Source organism: Leguminivora glycinivorella, chromosome 22 (genome assembly GCF_023078275.1).
Source record: "Leguminivora glycinivorella isolate SPB_JAAS2020 chromosome 22, LegGlyc_1.1, whole genome shotgun sequence".
Lineage (NCBI taxonomy): Eukaryota > Metazoa > Arthropoda > Insecta > Lepidoptera > Tortricidae > Leguminivora > Leguminivora glycinivorella.
Window position 1 is genome coordinate 6,219,898 of NC_062992.1, and position 11,659 is coordinate 6,231,556.

Genomic DNA, 11,659 nt, shown 5'->3' on the forward strand with positions numbered 1-11,659 from the left:
CTATATCATTAGCGTCTTTGTGGAACATGTTTGTGTAATCCGAAAAATGTTCCGTAAATATATATGGGCAATTTTTAAATGCACAGTACGGTATCGTCAGGGATACCTCTGAAAAATGTAGTTTGGTAATATTCTTATGCCTTAATCAAATCTAAGCCGCTTGCCAGGGAAGTAAAGGATTACAAAGTGAAACTCGGGTATGTGGAGAGTTGTATTAATTACCAAATATAAGTTCCGGTTAAAGATAATTGAGAAAATCTGCATACGAGAGAGTCACTCTTTAATTCTTAACTATAATAATAGCGTTTAATAACGCAAGGCGAGCGTATTTGATTAATTTGATTACTTGGCTGCTGCGTAAGCAGAGTAAAAGGGTGCATCATTGCACTAGCTTATTAAAAACTTCTTACCTGCGCAAGGTGTGAAGAAATTTACAACCAGTATGTTTTTATTTTGTGTATAGGACTATACACAAAATAAAAACATATATAAGGATATAATAAAAAGGCTGGTATAAAAATTATTATTCTGTGGAAGCAGGCATGAGTGGAAAAATTATCAAGTGTTAAGACGGTGTAAAAGCACTAGTCTGACCCAGTAGGGCAGTGACCCTGTCTGCAGAGCCTATTGTTCTGGGTTCGAATCCCAGTATGGGAATATATTTGTGTGATGCACACAAATAGCGAGACGTAGTTGAACGAAAGAGAGCCATCCTCTGAAAATAGCCTTTTATTTGAATGGCTTTTCCCTTTTTACGTTGAGATTATATTCAAATATGTTTGTGAATTGGATCTTTTTCCTTTTACTACGTCCATTTTTTCCCGAGCTACGGTTGTGTTATTATGTATTTAAGTATACATATGCCTATAATAAGAGTATTATGTCGCCTTGCTACCATAGTACAAGCCTTCCTCAGTTTTTGGAAAAATAGATTCCCCAATGTCTATTTATTTTGGTACCGATAATAAATTTCCCGCTTATTACGCTTATTATTTATCTAGATAATAAACCGGCCGTCTGCGCAAGACGTGCATCTTCCCATTTTCATATTTCCCGCCTGCGCAAGGCGTGTGAATAATATGATTGTTAAGACAGCTGAAAATTTTGCAGTCTGCGCAAGGCTTGCAATTTTCATGACTCAATTTTCTGCCTGCGCAAGGCGATTAAATATTTTATTTAGCCTGCTGAAAACCTGCCGCCTTCGCAAGGCGCGTGTTTACATATCCTGCGTCACAAGCAGATCGAGCAGATGTGGTATAATAGGTATAATACAATTAGCATGGTTCTAAAGCGGTTTTTGTCGGCCTACGCAAGGCGTTTTTGAAACTTACGTGTGATGGAGGAAACAACACAAGATGATAACGCCTCCTAAGCTTAGTACCAAGAGTTTGTTAATTACCAAGTCATTTTGACAGTGGTTATATATTTCTACTGCGGAATCACTTCCCAGTAAACATTAAATAGTCTCTTGACTTGTCAAAGCGGACCCCAGGCCTTCACAGGCCGCGGCCAATGCCGGGATAACGCAAGGAGGATGATGATGAGTCTGGTGAAGACTAAAAAGATTATCACAGTTATTGCTGGTGACTTGATAAACGTGGTTTCCTTTTCTGTGAGAACTTTTTCCACTATATAGTTATCTACTACATATTTTCTTGTCGTTAACGACGTTTGAAACACCTAGCTCACGCTGACGCGGAGTGGGTTGACATGATAATATTCAAAATTAACCACGGTTTTATCAGCCTACTGATTTAGGTTTTAAAGTGGGATTTGAGGTCATTTAATCATTTAAGTAAACCTGTTGATAGTGTTGATGCATATCAAGGCCGCAGTATTCTTTGGTTCAGGATATTAACCGTTTCCCAAACATCTTAAATGGGTTATTTATCTATTATTTTAATCAAATAGTTATCTAGCCCGCTGGCCGCTCCGGCGCCACATGAGGCCAATAATCTAAAGATCAGATTGCTTTGGACTGTTTTTGGTCATTCATTTGTTCAGTTAAGCCCACGTGGGTTGAACACATTTTAAGGAATTGGCTATGTGGATGAAATAGCAAAAATTTTTGCATAGTTTTTCGCTATGTAAGAATGCAGTTGTGATATGTTATTACATATTTTGAGGCTCCAAGAACGACCTGAACCAATGTTACAAAGAACCATTACATTAAAATGTGTTCACATCCTCATAAAGTAGCACGGGGTGACTCGTCTACTCATTATTTAGTCCGAATGAAACAATACGTATTTAAATTATGAGTTTTAGGTTAAGATTACCGCCATAACACGTTTAAAAAATAAAAGAGGGGAAAAGGACACCTATGTAAGAAGTGATAAAATGTATGGGGTAATAAACCCACCTACAAACTTAAAACGCTGTCATATTACAGCTTTTCATCAGCATTTTAAATAAAGTAACCTCTATGGTTAATAAATATATCACATTCATTGGGTATTCGGAAAACTATTTCTCATACCTAATCATTGTTTTTGGTAACAATATTTTGCAGGATAAGTACTTGATGTGGTTTCAAAATGATTTTAATACTCATATAAAGATGGACCATCAAAACGATTTTTTAAGCTATGCCGAATAAGCCCATGACCCATGACCCATGACCCATGGGGTTTGATGAGTGTCTCAAAATTTTGTTTGGAGCTCAGATCTCGGAACTACAGATCTAGGTACCTTAACCTCAATATCATATTCTTCATTACAAAACCAGAAGGCTACGTCATGCCATGTAATGGAATGATTATATATCTTTATGCTTCCAACGAAAATTACGGGTCTTACCCGCATACATACGTATCCTTAAGGAGAAAAATATTTGATTGTAACATCTTGCGCTTCCATAAGCTGGTTCCCCAAAACAAAAAGACATTTATATATGAAGAAAATTCTATCATCAGCTTTGGCTATTACATGTGTACAAATTACAAATAAAACGCTTCGCACACGCGCGTCTAGCCGCCTAGGCGTTGTTAGCCTATGGCCAATCCTTGGCTTAACAGAAATTACATACATATTGGGTAAATAACAAACAAAAAATATTAGGAAACTGGGAGAGAACTCTCCAGACAAAAAGTCTAAGGTTAAGTTGTAGCCTGTTAACCAAGGCAATTAAAAGTTGAACTGTTGTAGTACAAATACTACAAATTGCACAGGAGGTACTTTGTTTAGGACTGTATTCATACATGGATTCAATGACCTTAATACGTATACTCATAATGTATAACGAATGACTAAGTTATACAAAGCCTCAATAGGCTTGTTACTTGATATACTTACACTTCCTTTCTGGATGATAGATTCGTTTACCAAAAGAGTATCTTATGCTTAGGAGACTTCAATGATGAAAAATTCACAAGTGTGCTTATCCTCACTATATGATAATAAGATTTTTTAGAATGATTAGATTATTTTTTTACCACTTACCAAACGTACCCAGATTATTATTTCCGTTAATAAAATTGGAACCACGTTACACATGGCCCACATGGGTTCAGTATGGGTTATACTCAAGAGGCCAAGAATATTTCCGGCATACTAGAATGCTCGGGAAAATTACTAAAATTAGACTTCATAAAACGAATTAAGTACATCACGAAAGAACCATGGTTGTTGGAACATTAGTCATACCATTGGTATTAAGGTTTTCAATAGCTGCGCACATTAGTGTTATACACTTTTAAAGTTGTAGCCGATTGAGCGAAATTTTTCTTCGCTACCAAATTTTGCCATGTCATAGCCATAAGGCAGTAATTATAATATTCACTGTCTATTATGTAATGCTGTAATTGCCAGAAATAAATAGTGACTATTTGGATAAGGCATTAATGAATGGATCAGTTCCTTAACTGTTTTCTATATTATATTATGTAATAATATCATGTCATGCAAATCAATATACATATTAATATAATGTACCTATGTCATGTCGATTATTCTATGATACTGAAAAGAGATAAACGAGTTGCGAGGAATTTGACACACAATCCAAAACTTAAGTTTTTCGCTTATACTTACCCTAAAAGAAATGATACTGCAATAACCCTACTTACTGGCAATTGCAGAGTCGGGGTCAAAACATTAAAAACATACTAAGATTGGATATAATAATGAAATAAACGTAAACATAAGTCATGACCTGACCTTGTTAGGGGGATGAAATAAAAAAGTAACAGGTTTTTTCATAATTTATTTTAATATCATTATGGGTCCGTATACACAATAGGTATATAGATAAAATTTAAAAATGTTTCAAACATTCCTTACCGACTAATAATAAGTTACAATAGAAAAATAGGTCACTGTGCACTTATCAATTCAGTCACTGCAGCTGCTGTCAGCTGCAATTCACATTCCTCCATATATAGGTACACAAGGTATCTGATGTGTGAAGTGCACTTGAAGTTGTTATTTCCATTGGCGATTCAATTAATCACATTGGCGTTTTCTTGACCACCAGGCGAATACAGACACGTCTCAATATATTAAATAGGCTTCAAATAACGGTACAGAAGCTTAATAGCAGCGTTTTACCTTACAATAAAACGCATATTAAGCGAAATACCTTATTTGAAGCCTATATTTTTAACTACGCCTGTGGCTACAACACTCAGTTGCAATAAACCAAGGCACATTTATTTTCCCATTTGAGGGTATTTTTTGTTCGCTGCTAGTAAACAACATTTTTAGACTATTCAGTTTCAAAGATACGTCTTTATGTCATTTCACATTTGAATTTATAAATGATGCAACTAAAAATTTTGGTAAGTGGTATATTGCAACTTCGGTTAAATTAATATTTTGAGAACCAATGATGAAACATCGTTGCCGTCCCTACGGCACGGGTCGCCTGGGGGAAGGGGAAACCTGAATCGTAAAACTGGAGTTGCAAGTTGTTTACAGGTGTTCAGCTGTAGGTACCTGCTGTGAACCGCTACGCATCTACAAACAGTATCGCTGTCTCAATATATTAAATAGGCTTCAAATAAGGTATTTCGCTTAATATGCGTTTTATTGTAAGGTAAAACGCTGCTATTATTTCCAAAGACATAGCGGCTTAAAAAATAGAAATTACAAAAAGCATGCTGAATTAGGACTAATGTACACTTAAAGCTACAAAAACAACAAATTTAAATTTAATAGACTGAGTAATGCTAAGAAGAACTGACAATATATGTAACAAATTAAGTAAATACTCATACGCTCTATACAATTTAAAAAAAAGAGCAAACAAATCGTCACTATTAACTGCATATCATGCTTATGTAACTTCTAATTTAAGATATGGTGTCCTGTTTTGGGGAAACTCCACCAATAAAGAATGTGTATTTAAGGCTCAGAAGAAATGCATACGAACAATCTGTGGTATCCAAGAAGGAGGCTCATGTAAACCATCTTTTAAAAGCCTTAATATACTTACATTGCCAAGTTTATATATATATGAAATGGCCAATTTTGTAAATACAAACCAAAATCTATTTACTAAATTTAAGAGTGTACGACTTCAAAATAAAATAAAGTCTTCGCAAAAAGTACCAAGTAAGACTGCACTTTTGCAAAAAAGCATTCTAGGAATGGCGCACAAAATATACAACAAGTTACCGCCAAATATAATAGCATATAAGGACAAAAGTAATGTTTTCAAAGAAAAACTTAAAGTATTCCTTATAGAGAAAGTGCGTAATTTGGTTCTAAAATGCAAGAAATACATTCACATGCAAATAAAGGAGACTACAAAGTATGTCCAGAAATAATTTAAACAATATACGTAACAGTATTACCTACATGCTTTTCCAACACAGAAGAATTATGATCAGAAGTTAGACTTCCTATGGTGAGTATGCTAAACACTGTTGTTCAGTGATCTACGAATCATAACGTTTTTTTATAGATGTGCGTCGATCTTAGACAAAAAATTCTTTCTTACACTACAGAACACACTTGCAAATCTTGCAATAAACTTTAATCATAATCAATGTGTAAAACAGGATTGTGAAGCATGAAATTTGCCGTAGTAATAAATAAATAAAGGTAAGAAATTCTGTAAAACCAAAGTAGGCCTTAAGAGCTCGTTCTAAATCAACACAACGCTCAGAATGTCGTTGTTATTAATATGCGCCCTTTTACAATTAAACTTCCCAAACAATAAAATGTAGTGAACGCTGTGAACGCTATGAACGGTGATGAAGAGACAATATAGACACATGGTTAACGACTTGCGGAAAATGCCCAATAAAAGTCACCTTCAAACCTTCAATAAAAGAGCGTACACTCATCTTAAAGGCCGGCAACGCACCTCCAACACTTCTGGGGTTTCGGGTGTCCTTGGGCGGCAGTGATCGCTTACCATCAGGCGACCTGTCTGCTCGTTTGCCTCCTATCTCATAAAAAAAACTTCGTTGGGTGCCAGTTGCTCGAGTCGAGTAACACAATGATTAAGACGAACCTCTGAATTTGTGTTTTCTGCGTCCGAGGCAAGCCAAAGGAACACACAGGTCGAACGCGATTAATTAACATTATTTTTACCTTTTTTCCTTTAAATATGTGTACAAAGCGCGAGAACTTAAAGTGTTATATAAGCCAAAGGAATTGCGTTAGCAATTTACTCTTCACACAGTCGCACGGATTTGCCGGTTTATTTCAGACCAGATGCAATTCTAAACTGTTCTTTTCTCTTTGTGGTGCATTGTTTAGTTTTGCTAAAGAGAAATGCAAAGAGAATTGAAGGAAATATAGAAGTTTTAGGTGTATTTCTCTTGTTAATCATTTAATTTAGGATATACCAACTGTACATCATCATCCTCCTTTCGTTATCCCGGCATTTGCCACGGCTCATGGAAGCCTGGGGTCAGCTTTGACAACTAATCCCAAGATTTGGCGTAGGCACTAGTTTTACGAAAGCGACTGCCATCTGACCTTTCAACCCGAAGGGTAACTAGGCCTTATTGGAATTAGTCCGGTTTCCTCACGATGTTTTCCTTCACCGAAAAGCGACTGGCAAATATCAAATGAAATTTCGCACATAAGTTCCGAAAAACTCGTAGTGGTTGGTCGGGGTTCGAACTCGCGACCTCCGGATCAAAAGTCGCCAACATATACCAACTGTACATAATTTTTAATTATCTGCTCCTGTCTCTGGGGTAATAGCTTTCTATTTTCCAGTTATTCTGAGGCCTTAGCCGTCGTTGATGGAAAACGCCTATTGAAAATCTTGGTATTTGTCGAGGTATGGTTGTCGTCTTGATAGGCTCTAGGCTATATTGAAGCAGTAAAATAATGAAGAAACAAGAAGTAGTAGAAGAAATGTACAATTGAACACGTGTTTAATGTATTTATTTTGATTTATATATTGACTTTGATTTGATCCTGTGTAATTGCCTAGGTAAAGAAAAAGTATGTACCTAATCCAACGGAATCATAAATTAAATGCCGGTTCATTAGTGTGAAAATACGATATCCAATATTGACCTGCATGTCAGCGAAATAATTGCGGTTTTCACAGAATTTAACCGCGCACCGCAACATTTTACCCATTTAGCTGAAAACCTCAAAATCTCCCAGACCATGTTATTAACGAAACGCGAAAAACAAAATTCGGGAGAGCTCCTTATACAAACTCAAAAATATGCCTTTTTCAAAGATAAGACTAAGGTTAATAAAAATTCGGAAGATATTAAGTAAAGCTTGGACTGGGCAAGTGATGACTAATTGACTATGGAATTTAGGATGAAACTTTTGGTTGATCCAAAATTCCAAATGGATACCGTACACCAAAGAAAAAACGATGACGTCGACTGGCGGAGCTTTGGTTAAAACTTTTAAACGAGGTTTTAAACTTCCAAGTATTTTTAGCTTAAGTCTCCAAAGCATGTCTCCGTCTCTTCGCGTCGTCGTGTTTAATTCAGACTGTTCAGAAATTATATAATGTTAAAACCGCACCGCATTTTGCACCTAGACTTCATCAGCCTGTCATTTCTAAATTGTCTCGGTTGACTGCCGTGGGAACGCATGGAACCAACAATCTCTGCAATCAGGAAGGCAATTCAAACTGTATTATCAAGTCATTAACGGTGAGATTCTAATCTACGAGCCATTGTCACGTTAACGGCAAAGCCGTCGTCATATTCATACGTTTTTGTATAATTTTGTGTCCTGGCTTCTAGAATTCTGTTTATAACAGCGATATTTGAAAGCCTAGCATACGTAACTACTTTATTTCTTATTCTTAATCCAAACAAACCAACAATTGGCAAAACAAACCCAAAACCCAATCAAACTTACGACTTGAACTGATTCTTAATCAGCCTCAAGTCGTAGTAGCGCTTTAGGAAGCCATCTGGATCCGCAACATCATCATCATTTCCGTCATTATTCCAAATATCCCAATTACATGGGGTTGGCGTAGCATGTCTTTTTCTTCCATATCTCTCTATCTTCATTCACTTGCATTCATTTCATAATTTTCATATCATCTCTCACACAGTCCATCCACTGTTCTTTCAGATTTCTTCTCCCGCTTCCTCCTTCTACATTCATTCGTAATACTTTACCAGTGGAACCACAACATTGTAATAATTTGATAACGAGTAGTAGTTTAAAAACCTGTGAAAATAACTCTCTTGCTTATTCTTTGATAAGAGCTGGGATAAAATGCACTGAGATATTTAGGCGCCGTCACTATCAAATATGTTGGTTTAAGATTACGGATGTATTTATATAAGCAAACAACAAACATTGTGATTGTTACTTTGGTTTGGTTACAAAAAAGTGTTTGAGATACCTTCTTAATGAAATTCACAAATCGGTCAAATAAGGTCGTGTTGCTTTGTAAAGGTGTTTGTGAAAATAGTACATTGAAGAAACAGTAAGACTAGTAAGAGTCATGAGTCAAGAATCATTACAACATATTTAATTAAATCAGTCATCTGATCGCTCAGACTACAATCCAGTCGTCATTACGAAAAAAAGAAAAAAATATATATATTTATATTTTATTTATTTATTTAAAGGTAAGTAACATACATGTTGCATTTTTAAAGTTCCTCGCCAAACTGCTCATGCAGTTTGTAGCGAATATGTAGGTAGATAAATTTAAGCTTTGTTATTTGTCTTTTTATCACTCCTGCATATTCAGCCGAAAGAGAAGCTGATAAAGAAATTCCAGTTTTGTGTTTATACTTCCTCGACTTGCGCAAATTTCTAAAGTTTCGACGTCACGTTACATTAGGTTTTGAGAACTCTACTATCCAAGCAAACATAGTTATTGCTTTATTAGAATAAACCTTATGCAATTCCCACACCGTACCTTTTCACACAAAAAAACCACATACACAACGCCTGAAATGATTCTATTGTCAGCTCAAAAGGGTACCTAGCCAACATCACAATCACTTAAGCTTAGAAAACATTTCGTAGCTAGCTCTCCCTGTCGCTCTTCTGTAGTGGTGAGACAGAGCCAGACTGCGTTTCGACCGTCACGTGGAGTCAACTATTGACACTTCAGCTAGGCCGGCAGACTGATGTTCGCTGTGATTAGGTTTTGCATCGTTTGACCCCGATGTTGAGTGAACTGAAACGTATTCTGTTTGTGCCTTTCCAGCGGAGGAGGTTCCGGAAACGAAACCCACTCATTGTTTTCATATTTCAGTCATATCGAATTTGGTGTCGTTGTAAAGATTGTTATGAGTTGTAGAGTCAAAGGAGCTTGGCTCCACATGAGAAGTGTTTACTTTTTCACAATTCGAACCTACGAGTACATCGTTCAAAATGTCATTGGTCTTGGCAACATTCTACATTGAAATGTTTTGGTGGATTAAAGATTTTCATTATAAAGTAAAACTTTTACGTCCAAATGAGTCTTTTATAAATTTTAATATTGAAACTTCATTTTATCATGACCAATCGTAAATAACACATAATCTACCTGATATTTACTGCAACATCTATATACGTAGTCTACATCGTAAAACCAGCCATAGGCCCCAGTAATGTCAAATAATTATAGTCATAGAAGACGGTAATTTTATGTTTCCGCCATTACTAAACACAGGTTGTGCATACTTGAGTACTATTCGTCATAAAGACACGGTCATAAATATATCTACATATTTTCATTTTATTCCTTTGACGGAAGGCGGGAAAATGTATAGTTATTTTTGAAAGTGCCAAAGCGATTGTGGCAAGAAAGGTCTCGCATCAAGACCATGTCAATGACAGTGACTCAGCCATTTAATTGTGTCTTCCTGTCCTTTCTATTGATTGGTAATGCTGCAGCTTAGAATTTAAAACAAGAATGATGCGATGACCCTACCAGAGAACCACCTACACTAAGCACTGAAATAAAAACTTTCTTTTGTAGGGCAACATCTAACCTGAATGTCAGACATCCAGCCAAAAATTATGAATTGAAGTAAGTTTATTTTTTGAAGCTGTCTCAGTTTCAATGGATTGGATTACATTACATGCCACTTAATTTAATAACAGGATAAGACAAACGTGTGTAGTAATAAATCGATATCTGAATTCATAACATCTCATCCGGAAATCTTATTCAGAGAACTAATTACGAGTAATATTCTCTGAATTATGTCGATTCACTTTCGTAATGCTCAAACAGTGTCAGTGTCAGGTCAGGTCATAAAAACTGAAACTACCAAAAACACCGACACCAACAAGATTTGTAGTGTTTGTACATTTTATTTAATGCGTTTTTGACAAATTAAATGGTATTTTGTCTACTCTGAATATTTAAGTCCATATTTTTGCATAAATAATTTTCTGAGCTTTTTTTTTGAAACTTAATGAATCTCATACTAACGTTGTACGAGGCCTCTTTACTGTAAATACCTTCATAATATCATGTTTAATATTGAAACAAGATCGTTCCGAACGAACGCATGCGAGGCACGCTTTGAAATAAAATCTGCCTTCAACATTCTATTCAAAATGTCGAGTGTCGCCGTTATTCGGATTCCAGCATGTGGCCGTTAGAGATTTCAGTGCCACAATAGTAAAACTTTTGCATCAAATAACGTAAAACTTCATGTTCAACAATCATCTCCAGCATAAATTTAAGATTCTCATGGACCCGTCGCCAAAAAAGCCGTTCCCAACTTTCCGATACGCTTGAAGACAAGCTCTTTTAAAACTATTTACCGGCATGAAATTCGATGTGAACATGAACAAAACGTAGGTACCTACCTAGTTTAGGTACTTTTATTTGGAAATGAGTTATAATTTGGAAATCATTTTGACGAAGATAAATCTGGACCAACCAGGGGTACCTATACAGAAGATAATAGAGCGAGCAGAAGTCTACTTTCATTTGGAAATCATTTTGATGACAAATCTGGACCAACCAAGGTAAGTAATTTTCGAGTGTGAATTCTATATGAGTAATTAATATGACACCTATATCTACTGTATCGCCAAATCACCACCATAATTCGAATCGACAGTACGACGACCTTTTTAATTTGCAAGGGATCACATCCCTTGTCAATTTCATATGTTTACCAATAATGAAATGGTTTGACAAACCCCAAATAACCTATTATAGGAACCGAGTTATGTGAAAAGGATGAACAAATCGCATTCTTTCCTAAAAGCGGTCAAAACTCATCGACTGATTTAGGCGTAATATGAA